The following is a 20155-nucleotide window of genomic DNA, read 5'->3' as shown; positions in this document are numbered from 1 at the left end:
ATTTAGTCTCTACTAGCCATGAATAGCATCCTGTGGAAAACTGGGACATTTAGCTGTCTCAGCAAAGAGAAAACCATATTGGAACTAGAAACCACACCTTCCAGAGCCTTCAGGGCAGCTTCCAGCACAGATTTTTGGCTGATGTGAATGGCAGGAACTCCCCCAGCTCTAGGAAGCAGTGGGGCTGGACTGATCTCCATCAGCAGAAGATTTAGCTCTGGACTTGCTCCCTTCAGTGCTAAATGCTTGTGCTCCAAGCTCATTCCTGCTCAGCCTGAAACAGGCAGGGAAACAGCAGGAAAATACAGGGAGCTGCCAAAGGCACCGTGTCTGCAGAAGCTCCTTTGTCGTGGCGGAGATGGAGACAATACAAAGCAACACACTCCATTTTCAGAAGGCTTCAAACTGGTTTTTATTCTTGCATGCATGCTTTTTATACATTCTTACAAAGCTCATAAGTTTACACTTTACTCATTGGTTACAAGAGAAAAACAAAGTGTTCATTGGAATAGGCAGTTGCAGGCTTCTCTTATTTGCTAGTCATATTTTCTGGAAAAAATCCCTTTTTTTTGTCCAGGATTCTTCTCCTGGAAAGCTGAGAAGCCTCAGAGAAAAAGGAAAACAATATTATCTGATTTGCTTCTCCTGTGTTTTGCTGCTTTGGAATATGGTTGGAGATTGTTTATCCAACAGGTAGGTGTTTCATTGGTTTCTTCTGTGAGTTGTCTTGACTTATTGGCCATCTGGGGCCAAACTGTGTTGGACTCTGGAAAGAGAGTCATGAGATTCATCAGTATCTTTTAGCCTTCTGTTAGTATCCTTTCTGTATTCTTTAGTACAGTTTAGTATAGTATTCTTTAATATAATATAGATCATGAAATAATAAATTAACCTCCTAAGAACATGGAATAAAATTAATCATTCCTTCCTTCATCTGGGAACCCCATGAATACAATACTTATTTATCTTTCTTTCTTGGTTTCTATGTCAGGGACCTTGGTAGAAAATTCTTTCAGGGGTAAACATGGATCCACTTATCAAACTTCTCTCTGGCTCACAGAAGTTGCTGTAAAACTTCTTCCACACTCTTTGGGAAACAAAGCCTGTCCACCTGAGGAGGGAGGATGCAGCTCCACCTTGCCTGATCCCAGCTGTGCCCTCAGCCCTGGCTCTGTGGATCTGGTTTGGGCAGGGCAGAGTGGGCAGGAGAGCCAGTGCAGCTGAAGCTGCTGCAGGGGCCGAGCAAAGGGGCTGATGGTGACCAAGGGATGCCCTAGAAATAGGGCCAGGGGAAGGAGAGGGAGAGGGAGCTGTCAGATCAGGCACAGTGCTCTGTCTCTGCACAAGGATGCTGGCAGATGTGCCAGGGCATCCCATCACACAGGTTTTTCCTTCTCAGATGTCTGGGGTTCCAGTCCTGGTGCTGCAAACATGGCTTGTGTGAAACAGGTCCAGGGTGTCAGCAGCCAGCCATCCCCCTGCAGCACAGTGCCAGTGATGGGAAGCTGCTGGGAGAAATCCTGTGCTACTGGGCACATCCTGCCCTGTTTCCTGTGCCAGAGCAGCCCTGTGCTGGTGTGCAGTGATGCATGTGGACCAGGAGAATTGCACATACAGCCAGCTCTTGGTCCCACAGAAACCTCACTGAATCACATGCAAACTCAGCATTGTGGTTATCAGCAGCTGGACTTGCAAGGAATTAATGCACTTGATTCCTCTTGCACTGTGTGCAAGGCCAGAAAAGCAGCTAAGGGAGAGTGGTTTGTATCAGAGGTATATTTATTAACAGCTTCTAAAGGGTTAGGTAAAGGGTGTTTGGATAAGTAGCTAATCAATTTGCACAGATTATGATGAGACCAGCAGAGGCACAGGCTGCTTATGAATGCCTTACAGTGTCAGCTCCCATTATGCACAGAACCATTTGATACATGTATTAGTCACCTCTGCAGCAGCTATCACCGAGCATTTATAACAACAGCATCTATGTGGAGCTCCTTACAACATCAGTGAATCCATGAGACTGGGACTCACTGACCCCAAAACAGCTGAGGAGCTGGACCCCTCCTGCTGAGGGGGATCAGGTAGGATGTCTCTCCCTTGTCCAAGGCATAATTTCTCTCTCAGGTGTCTCATCGCCCAGAAATCTGGGAACCCATGAGCTCCAGTAGCAGAATTTTGCTCTGTTTTCATTGTCAGACACAGCACACAAGCACTGTCAGATTGTGGGAAGGAAAACACAGCTGGTGATTCTGAACTATGTTATGTTTTTATTCTGAGTCATTTACCATCTCCTTTAAATAATCCCAGAAGCCTCCTCAGGGATTTCCTTTTACAGCATCAGATTGCTCTGATCTGTGTCTGTCTCTGGCCTTTTCCTTCTGCTTTTCAATTTCTGTTCTGGGCCAGCTTCACTTGAGGAGAGGATGGGCTCAGAGTCATTCAGAGGAACATTTTAAGGCTCTGAGGATGATCCACAACTGATGTAAAGCACAGCAGATCCAGTGGCTTTGGAGAAGCCTTGCACTGTTACACCAGTGGTGCATCTTCAGCTTGCAAAGTTGCACTGATACTGCCTTCCCAAAAAACACAAGGCACAGCTTGGCTGGGCAGGAAATGCCCCATTTCCAAGCCATGGCATGGCACAGTTTGGGCTCTGGCCACATATATCTAGAACACAAATCCATATTACCAATTGATATTGTGTGTTTGACAGCATTGACTAAAATATTTAAATGCATCTCTTACTAATAGCTAAAGGCTATTCTGCTTTGAGCAAAGGAGAACAACACCTTGAATATTGAAGGTGATTTTCTAAAAAGAAATTGGGTGTGAAAGTGTACATCTACTCACTGAAATTTTGTCAGAGTGTGTTGTTGCACTGCAGCTGTGTGTAAGTGTTGTTATTGCATTGCACTGCAGTGTGTCACAGGCTCCCCATCGTATTTGGCTGCACTCAGCAGCCAGGTTCTCCCTCCTGATGGAAAAATATAATTCAGGCTGAGTGCCAATAGGCTACAAAGTTAAAAGGGGGAATATCCCACTCTTTTTTTGGTGCAGCTGTGGATGGTTTGGGATGTCAATGGCCTTAACAATAAGGCTTAAATACAGACACACAGGAGTGCTGTAAAGGCATTGCACGTGAGACACACGAGCCCTTGCTGCATCCTGCTTTACACTGTGCTTTGGTGCTCCAAGAAGCCAGCAGACAAGACTCACTGTGCCTAAATTTTCTCTGGAAACACACAGATAGAGGGAAAACCAACAGGAAATGCAAGTAAAGCCAATCCATGCACCTTTTCCTGCTTTATTGCACAATATTTGCTTGACAAGGTTCACAAGGTACCCTACCATGAACTCCAACTTTGGGAGCATATGAATTTTCCACAGCTGTTTCATAGCTATGCTGACAATAACCTGCCCAGGAAATGTTGTGTGTCTGGCAGAAAGGAGCAAACAGAAAGTCATGAATCCTTCAGCCCCTCCCTGGCCTTTGGACAGGCTGCCCAGTGTGACCACAAAGGTCAGCACTGGACCTTCCCTGGCAGGGACAGCAGTGTCTCCCCTCACTATCCGTGTCTATACCCCAAATTTTCCAGATACTTATGATGCCTTGTGAAGGCTGACCTGGAACAGAGACTAGACAGAGCTAAAGAATAAAGTAGGGATTTATTAGGAGGCTCCAGTAGATGCACCTTTGGCAGCACAAGAGCCCAGCCAGGGCTACATCCCAGGTGAACCCAAAATGGTCCCAAAATGCATGACCACTCAAGGAGTCTCTCACTTTTATAAGTTTTTGTCCACTTGCGTATTGGAGTTAATTGTCCAATTACAGCTCCAGCCCATGAAGTCCCGTGCTTCTTGTTTTTTCTCTCTTCAGCCCACGTTGTTTGTGCTCTTGGGGCTGAGATTTGGATCATTTGTCCTTGGTCCTCAGCTAGAGCAGGAATTGTTTTGTCTCCCTGTTCTGTGCAGAGAGCTCACCATCCTCTCATATGAAGCTCAAACCCACACACTAAAGCAGCACAGAATGTGAAAAATATGGAAGATAAAACCTGAGGCATCACTTAAAGCTTTAATTTCACTGTGAGGAGAGCAGAAGAACAGGAACTTATGTGGATAAAATTCAAGAAAGCACCGTTCTGCTCTTCTCCAGGAGCCATTCCGTGTGCTGCTCACAGCCGTTTACTCAAGCAAAGCAATTCATTAGAGCAAATCAGCTTCTTCTTAATGAAGACTTGTTCTTTTCAGTAAGTCAGTGCTTTTGGTGGGAGATTTAATAAACTTCATTCTTCTTCCTCTCATTGTGATAAGTAAATTTAATTTTACTCATATGATTAATAGTATTAAGCATCTCTTGAAAATGTACAATAGGCAATCTGAATCAGTTGGTTCAGTATGAAAATCCTCTTTTCTGATACTGTATTTGGGTAAATGGAAAATATTCAGTCTCTCATAAGTGGATGTTGAGACATAAGGAAGATACACCCAGAAGGTAATTCCAACCCTTAGGAGGGGGACAACAGCAGAACCACTAATTTCTATTATTGCTAACATTTCCTTTGCCTCCAAAAAGGGAACTACTGAACAGAAAAAAAGTTATCCTGAATTCACAAAGGTTAAATGCTATTTGCAAGCACTTCTGCCTTGTGTGAGCTAGGGATGGCTCCCCTCAAAGCCCACAGCTCCCCACTCCCACAGCCCAGGTAGAGGCTGTGGCTGCCACATCCCTGTCCTTCCAACACAGCAGTAAACTGCAAAAAATGATGCATTTGGTGTTAGAGCACAATGTTTTGTGCTTTCTCACACTGCAAAGCATTCAATCAGATATGGGACTGTGCAAGGCAGGCACAGAACATCAGCACCCCATCTACACCTTTGCCCAGATAACCCACAAATGGTCCCTGTCACCTACCCACAGTCTCCAGCACACATTTTCCCCTGGCAGGTGTTTTTTGGGCCATCACACCTGCAGATCACCAGCCAGTGCATTCCTCAGACTGGCAGCCAGAATAAGGCTGAATGTGTGTTAATGAGAGGGAATATTCTCCTTATGCAAAAGGTGAATCAGGGAGATAAATTCAAAAGCTTTCTGTGCCATTACTATAGGCAAGTGCTACAGAGTTTAATCAGGTCTTTAGAGAACTTAAAAAGATATGGAAACTAGTCTAAAATAGGCTGTTTCCTACAGAGAAGCTGCCCTTGCCTGTGATGCCTTCCAGCCTGGCCCGAGTGCTTGGCTGTCTAAAGATTCTGCACAACTCTTACAAAGGAGCAATTTTATCCCCATTTTGACAATGCATTAGTATAATGGCTTGATCAGCAGATAATCTCCTTTTACAGACCAATAATATTTACAAAGCCTAAAAAAGTAATTTTCTCCTTCCCTTGCTGACCTAACTATCTCCTGGAGTTTCAGAAATAACCAAAGGCTTTTCAGTCACTTTGTATGTATGAACAATGGAGACTCTGAATGTATCATTTCTTCCCTCTTCAAAGAGACTTTTCAACAGAACACCCTTCATTTCTTGCAGACATTCTCTTTTCTCTAAGCATTACTGACACAGACGTTGTTCTCCTTACCTCGCCCGTACTAGTCATGCCTTACTGGCTCATTTGGTCCAAACATGATAAATCAATTTCCATCCAATTAGGCTACGCCTGAAGAATTAATTTGATACACTTTAGACTGTAGTATTTTGTATGTTCCTAAACGCAATTAGAAAACTTTAATTTAATCTTACATGCCCAATATGATCAGCTGCTACATAAGACAACCCAGTTGCAGCTTGTTCAGCATGCAATTGTAGTTGTAATTGATTAAAATTGTTTTTGCAAGTGTGTCTTGATGTCATGGATGACTTGATTTGCTTTGGGTCTTACTCCTGCAAGCCCACAGCCACATCAGAAACTTTCTCTGTGTGAGCAGTTCATCAAAATGTGCAGCATTTGTGAGCTGAGATAGGCAGGGACAGGGCTTGCTGCCCCAAAGTAGTGATTCTCCCCTCCAGCAGTGATTCTGTGGTCAGAGATGTGGAGACAAGAGGGTAAAGATGATGAATTTTCCAAAAAATGAAGGTGCTTAGGCTGACGTGCACAGAGGGAAGAGCAGGGAGGATCCATCCTCTGTGCCTTCAAAACCCAACCCAAGCTCTGGACTTAGTGACCTGCTCACACAGTTTGCAATTCTCTTTGTTTATGGTAACAGCTCAGGGTGACTCTAAACACAGCCTGGCTGTCCTGTGAGGTCAAAGGGGATCCCAGCAGCCCATGCCCTTGACCCCACAGTGGTGCTCAGGCCTCTGAAGGGCTCTGAGTGATGGATTCAGGAGAGGTAATGCTTCCTTCAGCCTGCCCAGGCGGGCTCTGCAGGGGAGGGACCCCAGCTCAGCTCTGCCTCTGCTGTTGCCTCTGTTCACCCAGACCATCCCTGCAACACTTGGCAAGGGCAGAAAGGATCCTCAGCACTCCTGTCACCTCAGCCTGGCTAATTCTGGGGCTGAAAATTCATCATGGAAATCCCACTCCATCAGCCAGCAATACATCTTGCGGAAACAAACTCTAATTTCACCAGAGACCCGGCTATCTTTGTGTGTCCAGAAATCCATCTAGGCTTCTGTCCTTTAGGCTTATCCAAATCTGGTCCCAGGTAACCAGTTGTTCTTATAATTGGATCTAACTTAGGATCTAGCAGTTCCTTAAAATATTTCCCTCCTGGAAAATATTTTGCAATAAAAAGCAGTTTCTTTGAAATCTTTCAATAGCAAAACAGCTGTCTAGCTCAGCCAAAACTGACTGGATCAAAACCCCACTGTTCTTTATTTTGAGAAGTAGACTCCAGTGTGAAGGTTGACTGTAACTGGACATGACAGAATTCTAATGCCTTCAATTCTCCTCACCCACTTCTGTGAAGTGTTTATATTTGAAATCATGGTGAGTTAACATGAGTTAAAGGCACATGCTCTCATCTCTCGGTATGTAAGTAATGGATTGTTCCCTGCATAATAGCAGGGCTTGTCAAAAATATATAACATAAATACTGATTTTTCACAGCTTGTAGTTCTCACTGTGTCAGTACGTAAGAGAGTTTCAGAGTGGTGGGGAAAAAAATCTGAAGGTACAAGATGGAACAATTTTGTGCCATGCAAGATACAGGGCCTATAAGTTTGTTTTTGATTTGTGTCCTCTGTTTTGTTGAGAACAAAAGTCAGAAGGAAATTTCCATTTCATATGTATGATGTACTTTAAGAGACAGGTGGTTTATAAAGTATTAAACAGTACAATGGGACATGAAATGACCTAGTGACTTCGTCTGCCTGGGAAGATAGGTTGGTATGGTGTGGGAGGGAGAAAACATCATCCAAACCTCAAAATTACCAAGAATCTGGGCCCTTGCTAAGCTGAGTCTTGATTTTAAAAAATCAAAATATAAATGCCACGTTTGTATGAATTACCATGCCACACATTGACAAAGGGAAAAGCAGATGTTAAAATGGAAATGTTTTTTTCTGCCTGAAGTTTCACAAGTTTTTCTTCAAATGAAAGCAAACAAGCTTTTTAACCTTCATTTCATTCTCTGCTGGACTGTCTCAAGTGGGAGACTGGCAGGGTGAAGAGCCAAAAGAGGAAGGTTCTTTCAAAAAAAGTAGTATTGACATTGAATTAACAGCACTTGCACCCAGACCCTGGTGAAGACCATGCTGACACCTTTAGATGATCCTGATGACACTGAAGAACAAGGCACAGCCATGAGTACCAAGGTGCCAGCAGTTCTTTTCTCAGCCCAGTACATAACTGCTACTCCCACAATATCCAGAAATGCTAAACAAACCTCTTTTTCTCACAGCTTGGTGCTTATCTCTGCAGAAACCTCCCCCATCCTACAGCCTGCTTTGATTTCACCTTCCAGGCACTGTTTGGCAAACTTTGTCCCAGGCAAGGTGAACAGCCCCCAGCTGGCTGCACTGGACTGGGGATTGAAATAAATGGGCAAGGACACCTGCTCCTTTTTGACTCCGTTATGTTGCCACATTCTTTTCATGGAGGAAAGCAAGGCACAATTCTTCCCAAGAATATTTCTGAGATTCACATTCTCTGAACCACAGAGAGAGGGAAAACACAATTCTTATCACTTGCTATGCCTGTTTTGTGCCCTAGCAGAATGCAATATGGAGATTGTTTACCCAAAGTGGGGATGTTTTGTTTCCTTGGCCTAGCAGGGCCAGGAGAATGTGTGTGTGTGTGAGACTGTCACGAGACAGTCATGAGAGAATCGAGAGAATTGGATGATGAGTGCAGTTCTGTGCAGTTGTGTGCAGAGTGAGTGCAAGGCAGATCAGTCTAGATGAAATGTATATAGTATAGTATAATAAAGTAACTAATTAGCCTTCTGATAAGCTGGAGTGAGATGCATCATTCTCTCCCCTCGTCGGAGTCGCCTTTGATTTACAATACCTTTATTATGAAATCAGCTCTGGGTGGGGGCCTGAGGGTACTGCTGCTCCCTTTGGCAGCATGGAGCATGAGGCAAGCAGCTTTTCTGTATAGCAGAGCTGGGGGTTCCATCCTCACCAGCATGCCTAGGCAGAAACTTTTGAGCTCACTGTCCGAGGTCCTCACCCTGGTCCAGTTCTTGTCAGGTCATGGTGACAACCTGGAATTATGCCGACGGAATAGGACAGTTCTCAAACAGGACAGGTCACTTAGTCTCTTGTACTGCAGGTTGGCTTATCTTTTTAGGATGTTATTCTCATGTCTCTCAATGTTATTCTCTGATGTCTCTCAATTTACATATAGGCCTGTGACATCACCTTCTTTATAGCTAGGGCCTTTTGGGAAGCAGCAGAGATAATACTCGACAGACAAAAGGGGTACAGGTAAGGGACCGCTGGGCAGGGTGACCAACAATCTTGGTAATTAACAGAATCAATGCATTCACCCTGGTGATTAACATTTAACAACCAACAAACATGGTAACTATTGATTAACAGAGTTAACCTATACACTTGTTCATAACAGGGATAATGAACTCCAGCCTCCTGTGCCTGTGGGTCCAGGTTCCTGCCACTGCAGGCAGCAGCCCTGGCAGCCAAACCCTGTTAGAAACAGAGAAGCTTTCTTATAGGACTGGGTAAATGCACATTCCACACTGCTGCTGCTCCACAAGTTCCTTCCTGCAGTAGCCTGTGGTTTCTGGTTTATTGATGGCCAGCCTGTACCTATTTCTTCTCTTCAAGGGCTCCTCACCATCTCAGCACAAACTCCCTTCCTCCCTGTGGGCTCAGAAAGAGCAATCATGTCTGCTCAGCCACGCTGCCAAAGCTTTGTTTGACATCTTCCTGCTCACCCTTAACAGCCCATGTCAGAGCTGCTCCTGGGTGGGAGGTACAGCTGCCTGAGCAAAGAGCAGTGCTGCAACCTGGTGTGCCTACTACAGGTGTAATGAAAGCAAGCTGGTGTACCTACTACAGGCCTAACCAAAGGGCACAGCTGCAAGCTGGTGTATCTGCTACAGGCCTAACCAAAGAATCACAGAACCACAGAATCAGAAGGTTGGAAGAGACCTTCAAGATCGTCGAGTCCAACCTGTTCCCTGACACCTCAACTAAACCCTGGCACCGAGTGAGCAGCACTGCTACCAGCTGGTGTACCTACTACAGGCCTAACCACTTCAAGCTGCTGTACCTACTACAGGCCTAACCAAAGAGCAGTGCTGCAACCTTGTGTAGCTGTTACAGGCAGAGCCATGGCACATTTCTGCCCTTCTCTCTCTGCCATCAGTATATGCCCTTGACATGTCTCAATGGCCAAGGGAATGGCTGGAGCCGTGCCAGGGAGGTTTAGGTTGGATATAGGGAAAGGTTCTTCCCCCGGAGGGTGCTGGGCACTGCCCAGGCTCCCCAGGAATGGGCACGGCCCCGAGGCTGCCAGAGCTCCAGGAGCTCCAGGGATGCCCAGGCTGGGATTGTTGGGGTGTCTGTGCAGGGTCAGGGGCTGAGCTCACTGGTCCCTGTGGCTCCTTCCATCCCAGGATATCCTGTGACTCTGTGATTTTATGAAAACAGGCTTGAAATGATTTTGCTGTCATTTTAATGTCAAGCTGACAAGATGGTGCAATTCATGGCAGTGACCACTGCAGGCTGCCCACAGCCACAGAGCAGAGGTCTCCTCCCTGCTGTCCCACTCACCTGCACAAGACCAAAAGAAGAGCAGCTCTGGATGCCTCTGTTCGTGCTGCAAGCACAGCTCCTGGCTGCAGGATAACTCTGTCCTAAATAGGTATTTTATAACAGCTCTTTATTCAGTCACGTGGTCCATGCTGCTCCTGCTCAACAAAACTTGTGCACTGGATGTCCTACTTCTGGGAAATTCCACCACTAAAAAGAGGATTAAAAAAAAAAAAAGAAAGAAAAAAACCAGAAAACAGACATCACTGGGCAAAAAGAGACAATAGATTAAGCTGGTTCTCCCACATAAGAGGTAATCAGCAGTGGGTATGTCGGGGGAAGAAAAAGGGAAGAAACAGACACAGTACTGCAGGAATTTTCAAAAATCCTTTCCAGCAAAGTGTGTAAGTGTATCCCTAACACTGAGCCCTGCACAGGAATAATTGCACTAAAGCAATTAGTTGGATTTCCATAGGTGAGAACACCCAGCCATGCCAGAGCCAGGGTCAGGCCACACACCTGGTGCTAACACAGAGTGAGATAGTGGCATGTTTTGCAGAATTTTGACCATGTCTTTTCTGTTCCTTTTTGTTACAGCAGGTGTTAATACATCAGGTGCCTCAAACTGTACCTCTAAAATATTTATTTTCCTGAATATCACATTTCTAGTCATATTATTTAAATGTATCAGGAAAGCTTCAACTAAATCTTTTAATCCCATTTGATCTACAAACAGAGCTGCAACATGACAGCTTGGATTAATGCATCTGGCATTTGTGAAATTATAAACCTCACGCAGCAAACAGACAGCAACTGCTGCTCTTTCCTTTCTGCTTGTGTAGCACCAGGCTAAACTAAAACAAACCCTTTCCCTACATCTACATTTGATTGAAAGATAGACATGCACAAAAGGGTGAAGTGCCCTAAGTGATGGGCTCAGTGGGATATTGAATTTATGTCTACGCTTTGATGCTTCTGGGTTTCGTTTTCTGCTCCCGAGTAGAATTAATTCTGTTCCCCACAGGAGTCAATTTGGTATTTTATATACCCCCCCCCCATTTTATTGTTTTAAATCCAACTTTAGGGAAAAGACAAGAGGTCAAGGAGTGACAGAAGGAATGAAAAGTGGAGAGGGGACCTTTTACAGCACAAATGCTGTTAAGACCCTTTTTAATATCCTAAACCCCATTTTGTCTGTCTTGGTTTCAAAAAGAGACAAGAAACTCTTTTAAAGGGGCCCCTGCATCCTCATTTCCAATTCCATGTTCTCCCTGACAACCCTTTACTTTGTGTTCCTGACAGTTACACCACTGACAGGATCGCTTTTCCCTTTATACTCCACAGCAAGAGGCAGAGACAAAGTAGCCTGTGCTGATCCAGCAACCCCAAATCCAGCGGGGAAAACCCCCCTAGCTCTGCCCCATGCTCCTGGGCTGGCTGTGGAGAAGGGGGTGAGCTTTCCCAAAGACCCCCAAACCAACAAAACACCGCTGAGGCTTCCAGAGATTCATCAGCATTCAGAGGTGCCACCTCCACACCGTGCAGGACACTTCAAAGAGTGTAAAAGCACAAGTTTATGTATGGAACAAAGCAATAAAAGGGCACAAAACAGGTGGAGGAAGGAAAGGACTGCTACAAATGCAGGGCTTTGTCTGGAGGTTTGCTTCCTGGCAGCCTGTGCCCTGGTTGCAACATCATGTTGGTCCAGATTTTCCAGTGGTCTGAATGCTGATCTATGGTCAGCTCCACAACAGAAACATCCAGGTTTCCAAGCACACAGAACCATTCCTCATCCTGCAATTACACAAATCCCAATTAGCAGGTAACTCTGCCGGGGTGCATCCATGTGGTGTGAAGGGATGTTTCACACATGCCCATTTTCCTTCCAACACCATTCCACCAGCCATGCCCCTGGACAACCTGAAGTGCCCAGGGCTCCCACCAGAAAGGTGTGAAACCCCTTGGCCCCAGCACAGTGTCCTTGCCCATCTCCACATCAAGGCATCCATGGCAGAGATGTTCCCCACCCTTCACAAACCAGGGCAGAGGGTCCTAAAAGGCAATGCCACAACCTAGACCTCAAATCTTGGCCAAGTTCTCATCTCCTGAGAAGAACAGCTGTCAGTTCTGAAGTTCTCAAGTGAGTTTTGAAAGCTAAGGACCTGAATATAACCAAACTTACCTTTGGCTGAGTTTGCAGATAGGTTGACACAAACCCTATGACCTGTACCAAATTCAAACTGTGCCTTTCCTTTGAAATGTACTGTTCTGTTGAGATTTCCCCAGCAAGGCCCTCCTTTGAAGAAGGATAAATCCTCCCTCAGAAGCAGCACAGAAATCCCTGCAGAAGCTGCAGTCCATGGGGACCCACATCACTCAGCCATTGACTGACTGACCCTTCCTTCCCAAGTGGGGATGCACTGATGGCTGAGACAGTCAGGAATATTCATTTTGGGCCCAGATTTGTTTATTCCATGGCCTCAGATGCTTTAAAGCAGACCTACTTACAGCCTGCAATGTGTGAGTGACTCTCTGCTATTTTGGCACTAATATTGTCAAATGGCATTAATTAAAACAAATCACTTATAAAACAGGCTGGATTCATCAACAATAAGTGAGGAGATATTTTTTCTTTGCCTTTTTTTTTTTAAAGGATTTTAATGAATAAACAGCAATTCCTATTCATTATTTATCTACTTCTGAATTTTAATGAATAGTTCCCAGCGCTCATTAACAAATCTCTGTATTTATGGAAAACTGGCACTTCATAAATATCAAATTGTGCTATTTTATGTGCTGGTTCTATATAAATATAGAAATTCTGTAATTATCACTCGAACTGATCATTAAAATTCAAAAGCAGATAAATAAGCCCAAGCTTCCTGCCTTGTTATTCAGATAAAACCTCTTTTTTTCACTATGGTTCCCTTTTTCCCCACATGTCACACCCTTCCCTTGGGGTGGCACACAGTCACTGCTCACCTTGCAGGTGGCACCTTTCTGCTGTGTTATCTGTGGCTTCTGCCCTGTGCCAGCAGCAGGAACTCTTTCCCCCAGCCTTGCCTCTCTAGGTGGTGAGATTCCTGGCAGGCATTCTCATTCTACACTGATCTGTCCTTTTTTCCCCTCGACACTGTTATTGACTTTTGTATTATCACAGCATAAACCATTAGCCATTGTATGCAAATCCCTGTGTTGAATGAAATCCGTGTCAATCCATAAAATCAAATTCCAACGTGCTGAGCTCCCTAAGTGTCTGAAGCTGCCTTTGTTCAGAACTGCTGGGGGGAACCCCCCAGTCCCACCCTAACCAACGTCAAGCTCTGCAGCCTGCTCTGCCCTTGATCCCACTCATCTCTGGGGTACAGAACAGCTCGTGCCCTGACCCCAGTGGGAGGGCAAACTGAAGCACCACTGCTGCTGCCCAGGAAGCTGTCCCAGTTTTACAGCACTTCATTTCAGGTTAGTGCTTGACCCAGTGCTCGAATCCATGTGAGGAAAATGAGCATTAACTTGACAGTGAACAACACATCATCCTCCTGCACTTGGGGTTGCTTCACTCCCCCCACATGCAGCCAAACCCCCAGAGCACACCAACATCTTCTGGGTGTGTGGTGGTGCTCCCATCCAAAGCACAGGAGATGAAGAGGGTAGGAGATGTGTCCAGAGCCGCAGGGGGGTTCTGGCTCAGAGGCCACAGTGTCTACTCAAGGGGAAAAGCAAACAGCTATTTAAAAGGCATATAAAACTGTGACTCTTGGAAAGCAAAATCTGTGTTAGCCTGAAAACCCCAGAGATTCTACAGGGCACTGCAGCAGATGTGTTGTATTAATGGTTATTCCTTTAAAAAATCAGTCCAATGAAAGCATTTAATGTCAAGGAAATCTTATGTTTCCTGACTGCTTTAGGCCATGAGACCAAGAGCTGCCCAGGCTCCACCTCTCTCTTTAGAGAAGTCTGTGTGCAATGTTTTTCCCCAGGTTTCTTTACCTTGTGCTCTGTCCTTGCCACAGTCCTGGAGATGTTTGTGACAACTGTTAAAAAAAGACATGTGATTAGCAAATGAAGAACCATAATTCCTTTTAATTAAAATCCTTGGTTTTTCTTTTGTTTAAAAAACCCTCATCACCCTGGTGTTTTTCATGTCAATGCACCTGTAATGAAGCAGATTTTGGATCTCAAAGACTGGGGCTCCACCTGAGCATCAGGTCATTTATCAGGTTGGCAATGGGAAAATTATTTTTCAGTTTGCTGACTAGACTTAAGTGGTTCATAGCAGCTTGATCCAAAACTTCCCTTGTGCCAAAAGTGGCATTTCTGTGCTCCCAGAGCTAAATCAGACCAACACTCTTCCAAATTACAGTCAACTGAGTCAACACTCCCTACACCACCTGTGAGAAGAAATGACACTTTTATCCTTTTTTGGTCCACTGAGCTGTAGAACAGTGCAGTTTAGAGGAAGTGTTGAGTTTGATGTGTTTTAAGCCCACCTTCCCCTCCTGACATTAAGGAAGACAGGTGGCACACCAGCACTTCACCTCATTTCTCCCACCTGCTTTCCTTTGCTGTACAGAAACTTTGCCTTTTCTCTTACATGGAAACTGTACTATGGGGTAGGAGGAGTGTGCTCAGCCTCTGCTGGCAATGGCACCTCACAAAAGGAAGCTCTGCTTCATCCCTGCAGGCCCAGAAAGAAAGGAGAGACAAAAGGAGGACGAGTTAGCTCAGGCCCTTCCCTGCAGCCATTACAGACAGGCCAGTCCTGGGAGAATGCACTGAAATCCCTATGCACAAACCTCATCTCCCACAGCAATGCCTTTCCCAGCAGGGAATGCTGCAAGCAGCTCTCACCAAAGGCAAAGAAAAAAATCCCACAACTTTTTCTTGTCACTGGGATATTTTCTGAAAAATCCCTTCGCCAGGATTTCTTCTGCTGGGAAGCTGAGAAGCCTCAGTGAAGAATGTAAATAATAATTATCTGATTGCTTCTCCTTGTGTTTTGCTGCTTTGGAAGGTGGTAGGTGATTCTTCCCTTGGTTCCATGTGAATTGCTTTTACTTAATAACCAATCATGGTCCAGCTGTGTCCAGGCTCTGAGGAGTCATGGGTTTTTATTATTCTTTCTTTTCTAGCCTTCTGATGTATCTCTTTCTCTATAGTTTAGTATAGTTTTAGTATATAATTTCTTTTAATATAATATCATAATAAAATAAGTCATCCTTCTAAGAATACAGAGTAAGATTCATCTCTTCCCTCGTCCTGGGACCCTCGCAACCACAACATTTTCTCTTACACTCCTGTTGTCCCCTTATCTCCAGCACTTTTTAAGTCCAGTTCCACTTTTTCAGTCTGACCCTTCTTCCATTGTGCTGAGCTTCTCCTCAGTGTTGGCTGCTGCTATTCAGGGGCTGCAAGGCAGGGGAGGGTTGGAGGTTTCATTAGAGCAAAGCCCTCCCAAAGCTGAGCATTGTGCATGGCTCAGCAGCACAGCCATCAATCCTGTCCCACCACCCTCTGCCACCCTGGGCAGCTTCTCCTCCAGGACACGTCCCCTTGGCATTCATGGAGAGAGACAGAAGTTTCTGAAATATTTTTTATTTTATTATCTCAATTGCAGCAACAGAAACATTTGACTTTTCTGTCTAACTCAATACAGGGTTCTTTCTCTTTTCCTTTCTTTATTTTAAGGACATGCCTACACAACAGTTTCACTGCCAAGCTCTTCAAAAGCACAAGCAGAGGAAGAGCTGTCGGATCATTCGGCTGTAATTTCAGAGTATCTTTCAATTGCCCACTATAAGAGGGTCAGTCTTGTACTTTTTGACCACATTTCCCCTCCATCCAGGTTTGATGTTGACCTACTTTCCCATGCTACAATTCACTAATATTCCCTTCAGCATCCAGATAATAAAGTGAGAGGAAAAATCCAAACCCGACTTGCACTAAGCAATTATTTTCAAGTCCATATGTATTCACTGTGTTAGTGCCAGGGTTTTGTTAATGCACAATAGAGGATAATGAGATCACTTTCTAATTCTCCATCTCCTTCCATCTGAAGCTCTGGGAGCTCTGAGGAAAGACAAAAGCTGTCATGTTTTACCAGGGCATCCCTTCAAACTGCAGCACCTCACAGTGATTACAGCCATGTGTTTACAGCAAGGTGTAAAAAATAAGTGGATGGATAAATAAATGAATGAAACTCCTCATGTTGACACAGATTAAATAACATGTCAGACAACTTGTTTCCCTTTGCAAATACTGTTCCTTTAAGCTAAATCCTCAGGTAAGCCCCAGACAAGCCAGAGGCACAGGTGGGGAGATGAAGCTGTGCAGGAGACAGATGGGGTTCTCTTACAAATAGCCTGAAAACGCAGCACTGAGAAACATGACACTCCACAGAATGTGTGCCTGGGGAAGGAGCCTTCTCCTGTCACTGAACTGTGAGGTCCCAGCCTGATCCCCTCCCCAGGGCCAGGTCAGCCCTCTAAGTGTGCTGGGAGAAAACCCCAGAACTGTTCCAGGAGCTGCAGAGCACCCTGGCCACCCCAAAACTGCTCCAGCCTCACAAACACTGAGAGTTTCAACTGACTGGACCCATAGGTGGGTAACACATATTTAGTTTTTGGAAAAATTTTGTTTGAGCAGATAAGTAGCTGGTACCTGACATCAAGGAAAGAAAAATTAATAATTATGTATGTGAGTGTCACATGCACAGAAAAATATTTCATACAGAAGCAGCAGCCTCCTCCAGACATATCCAGTGACAAGGAAATAAACTCAGCTCCAAAAGCACAGTCCAAATTCACAGCTGAAGTTGGTGGTTTGCAGCTGGTACCCTTTCAAGCATGTCTAAGTAAAGTGAAACAGAATCTCCCAGAAGCTGGGAAGTGTCTGGGGGATGAGGAGACCCCTCCTCAGTTGTGTCCACAGGCACAGCTGGACTGGAGCCACCTGAGCTCGGAGCTGCCCTGCTGGCAGGGGTGTCTGAAGTGATCTCCTGAGGCAGGGCTGGGGACAACCAGCCTGGGCTTCTCCTCAGCTCTGGCTCCTGACACAACCCTGGGTCGCCCTTTGTAAGTACAAAGAGCACGGACAGGCAGCCAGCCCAGACACAGCCTGGGGAGGGATGCCCTTGACCAGATGGAATATTCCAAGAGAGACGTTGGAAAGTGGCCATGGGAGCCAGCAACCCAGATCTCATTAACTGTGTCCACACTGTATTGACCTGATGGCCCTGAGGTCCTGGCATCTGGCTGCTGTGCCAGCCTGTGCTGCTGTATCCCCCCCTCCCCAGGCCACATTATCATCTCATGAATGCTCATTTGCCTCGCTCTTGATGAACAGCCCTTGGGCTCAGCTCCTCTTGAGCTTATCAGAAACCCTGACAGCTCCAGGGACTGCTGCTGTCCAAGGAGCTCCTGCTTTTTAACCAAGTCCTGGAAACTCATTTCTCCTTCCTCAGTAACAACCCTGGAATAACAGTTTTGTTATCAGAATTTCTGAGGAAGTGACCGAGCTGAACTGCAGCCAGGATGGAGAATGGCAGTGCCCAGACCCATCTCCTGTGAGCCACAGACAGCAGAGCCCAGCGAGAGCCTGGAGCCCTCCTGGGCTGCCCCAGGGACCTCCCTCTGCTGGGGCCTCTCCCAGCCCAGCACTCTCAGGTTTGCTGTGCTGGAGACTGCTGAAGGACAGCGAGGGACCCTGGGCTGATCCCCCCTCCCTGAGCTCAAGCCTTTGCCCTTGGGGAGATCCAGAGGCTTTGGGTGGGAGCACTTCACTGAATCCCAGGGAACCTTTCACAGGTTTGTACCCTGTACACATCCTTCAGGTCTGTGTGTGTGCAAGTGTGCCACAGCAAATGCACATGAATACTGCTCTCCTCATCACTGAATACTTTAGATTTGTAAGTAAATGAGGCCTGTGAGTTACTGTGGTGTGCAGTAAATTCTACACAAATCCTTTGTTAGGTTTTTTAGGTTAAGCCATTGGTTAAATGCTGTTAGGTTTAAGTGCTGTTCAACCTCACAGTTGGTCACATCCAGGGCTCAGTTGTTTGGCAGGGTGTCTACTCTGAACCTTGTGCTTCAACCAGAGGGTCTCTAATATTCCTTTTTAGCCTCACCCTCCCTATGCTCACCCCTTCACCTCTCTGCCCCCACCCTCCACCCCCCCAGCCTTCACAAAGACAATTTTTGGGCTGATTCTGATTTTAGATGGATTGATTTTGGATTTTAGTTTGCTTTTCTTCTGTGTGTTTATTCACCTAGTAAGTAGCAGAGAGAATCTTGCCCATGAACTTTGTCATGCTTTCTGTTTTATACTGAACCTGCTTTGGCCAATACCTTTGTTGGTGATGTTTTAAGTGACCTAAAACACTCTGTGACACAGCCCCCATCAGCAGCTTGCACACAGCTTCATGGCAGCTTGACTTTTCACTGCCTGTAAATCCCTTTTGGAAAGACAGATTCCTCTGTGAAAGTAATTTTTTTCTGTCTGACATGATTGCCATGGGGGAGATCAAACAGCTGGAGACTGCAAGGGATGGACCGTGCCAGTGAAACCTGTTTCCAGGGTGCTCTAACTAGTGGATGCACCTTGGAAATGAGGTTTTGCCTCAGGAATGTAAACTGTAACCTGTCAAGACTACCAGGAGGACATGAGTAACAAGGGAAATGTGTGTAACTGGAGGCAGAGGGGATCCACTATCAGTGATGGAAAGAGACTCTCTGAGATGGCCAAAGAATCCAAATTTACTGTGGAGTACAACTGCTTATACACTTATTCTAGGAAGACTAGTGATGTTTTACTACAATGATTGGGTTAATCATCACATAAACAAACTTGTACATTTTAAACTTCTCTTGCTCTGGTGTAATTTTCTGTTTCTGGTAAGTCAGTCTGATTGAATCTTCTTGCAATCTTGATTTAATCCTCAAAAGTTCTGCTTGCTCTTGCCAAGGCATTTTGTCTATCAAATCTCTTATGCTGACCAGGTCCAAAGTCCATCCATCATCTGTCTTGTGTGTCCCAATAATTCACCAGCAGAGCACATGGCTGTGCATTGGCAGCAGGGCACGTGCACATCCACTGGATAAAGCTGATCCAGGAGGGATGTTAGCGTCTCCCAGTGAACTGAGAGCCCTCAGAGTGTTCTGTGCATTTATCTGGAAACAGACACCTTGATGAAAAGAGATCAGTTGCATCTTGAGCCCTGCACAGCCATGCCAGGCAGGTACAGATCTCCACTGGATTTCTGACGTTTCCACTAGGCTGGAAATGGATTAAACTCTACAAATGTACAAATCTGCCCAGACTGACAGACATGGCAGGAGGTGGAATCAGGAGCTGTCAGCTGCTGCTGAGTCACTTGGGCAGAAAATCCTGCTCTGAAGTTCTGTGTGTGGCTTTGTGGAGCTTACAGGTGCTTTCTCACCTTTCTTGTCAGGAGCAGCTGAATAGTTCAACAATGTTGTTAACCCTGTGCAAAGGAAAATACATCCTGCCTTAAGCAGATTTTGCAGACCCAGTATATTTCACCATTTCTGTAAATTTGGAAATTATGCTGTCTGGTCACATTTTCCTCCTTATCAACCTGGGCAGTGTGATTTGTTGCCCTAGAAGAAAATCACTATTATTTTAGTAGCACACAGCAGCAACAGTTCTAACATCTGACACAGCAGCATTAAGTTCCTGACCTGACATTTCCAAGAGGCTTTTCCTGGCTCTGGTGTGCTTTGGAGTAAGCCCTAAAGACCTTGCCCAAGCTGTACCCCAGCAGTCTTCCTTGTGATCAGCACTTGACTCTTCATCTGCTGAGGCTCCCAGGGTCTCTTTATTCTTTCTGAACATTCAGCTTACAGTCAAATGTCAGCTACTCAAAAATAAGTAGTGGTTTGTGGTTAAGGAGTGGGAAGAAGAGGGCTTGGTTAATTCCCAGCTCAACCACAGATATCCCAAGTGAGGTTGGCCAGATTGCTCAGTCTGGTTTA

General features: G+C 45.4%; 1 long non-coding RNA gene across 5 annotated transcripts; it reads right to left on the bottom strand.

Moving 5' to 3' along the window:
• Nucleotides 1-479: 479 nt before the first annotated feature.
• On the bottom strand, nucleotides 480-15164 carry LOC135283647 (uncharacterized). 5 transcript variants are annotated; one of them, XR_010349325.1, is made up of 5 exons: nucleotides 14960-15164; nucleotides 14716-14841; nucleotides 14154-14197; nucleotides 10185-10373; nucleotides 480-766 (listed from the first exon to the last, which is right to left on the bottom strand). It is a non-coding gene; the product is annotated as an uncharacterized LOC135283647 (long non-coding RNA). The 5 variants fall into 5 exon arrangements; XR_010349327.1 differs by lacking the exons at nucleotides 480-766; nucleotides 10185-10373 and adding exons at nucleotides 11699-11957; nucleotides 14318-14554 and having other exon boundaries at nucleotides 14654-14841; XR_010349328.1 differs by lacking the exons at nucleotides 480-766; nucleotides 10185-10373 and adding exons at nucleotides 11699-11957; nucleotides 14318-14554 and having other exon boundaries at nucleotides 14702-14841.
• Nucleotides 15165-20155: the final 4991 nt, after the last annotated feature.

Source organism: Passer domesticus, chromosome 19, assembly GCF_036417665.1.
Source record: "Passer domesticus isolate bPasDom1 chromosome 19, bPasDom1.hap1, whole genome shotgun sequence".
NCBI lineage: Eukaryota > Metazoa > Chordata > Aves > Passeriformes > Passeridae > Passer > Passer domesticus.
The sequence above is the reverse complement of the archived record's forward strand: the minus strand, read 5'-3'. Positions and strand labels throughout refer to the sequence as shown.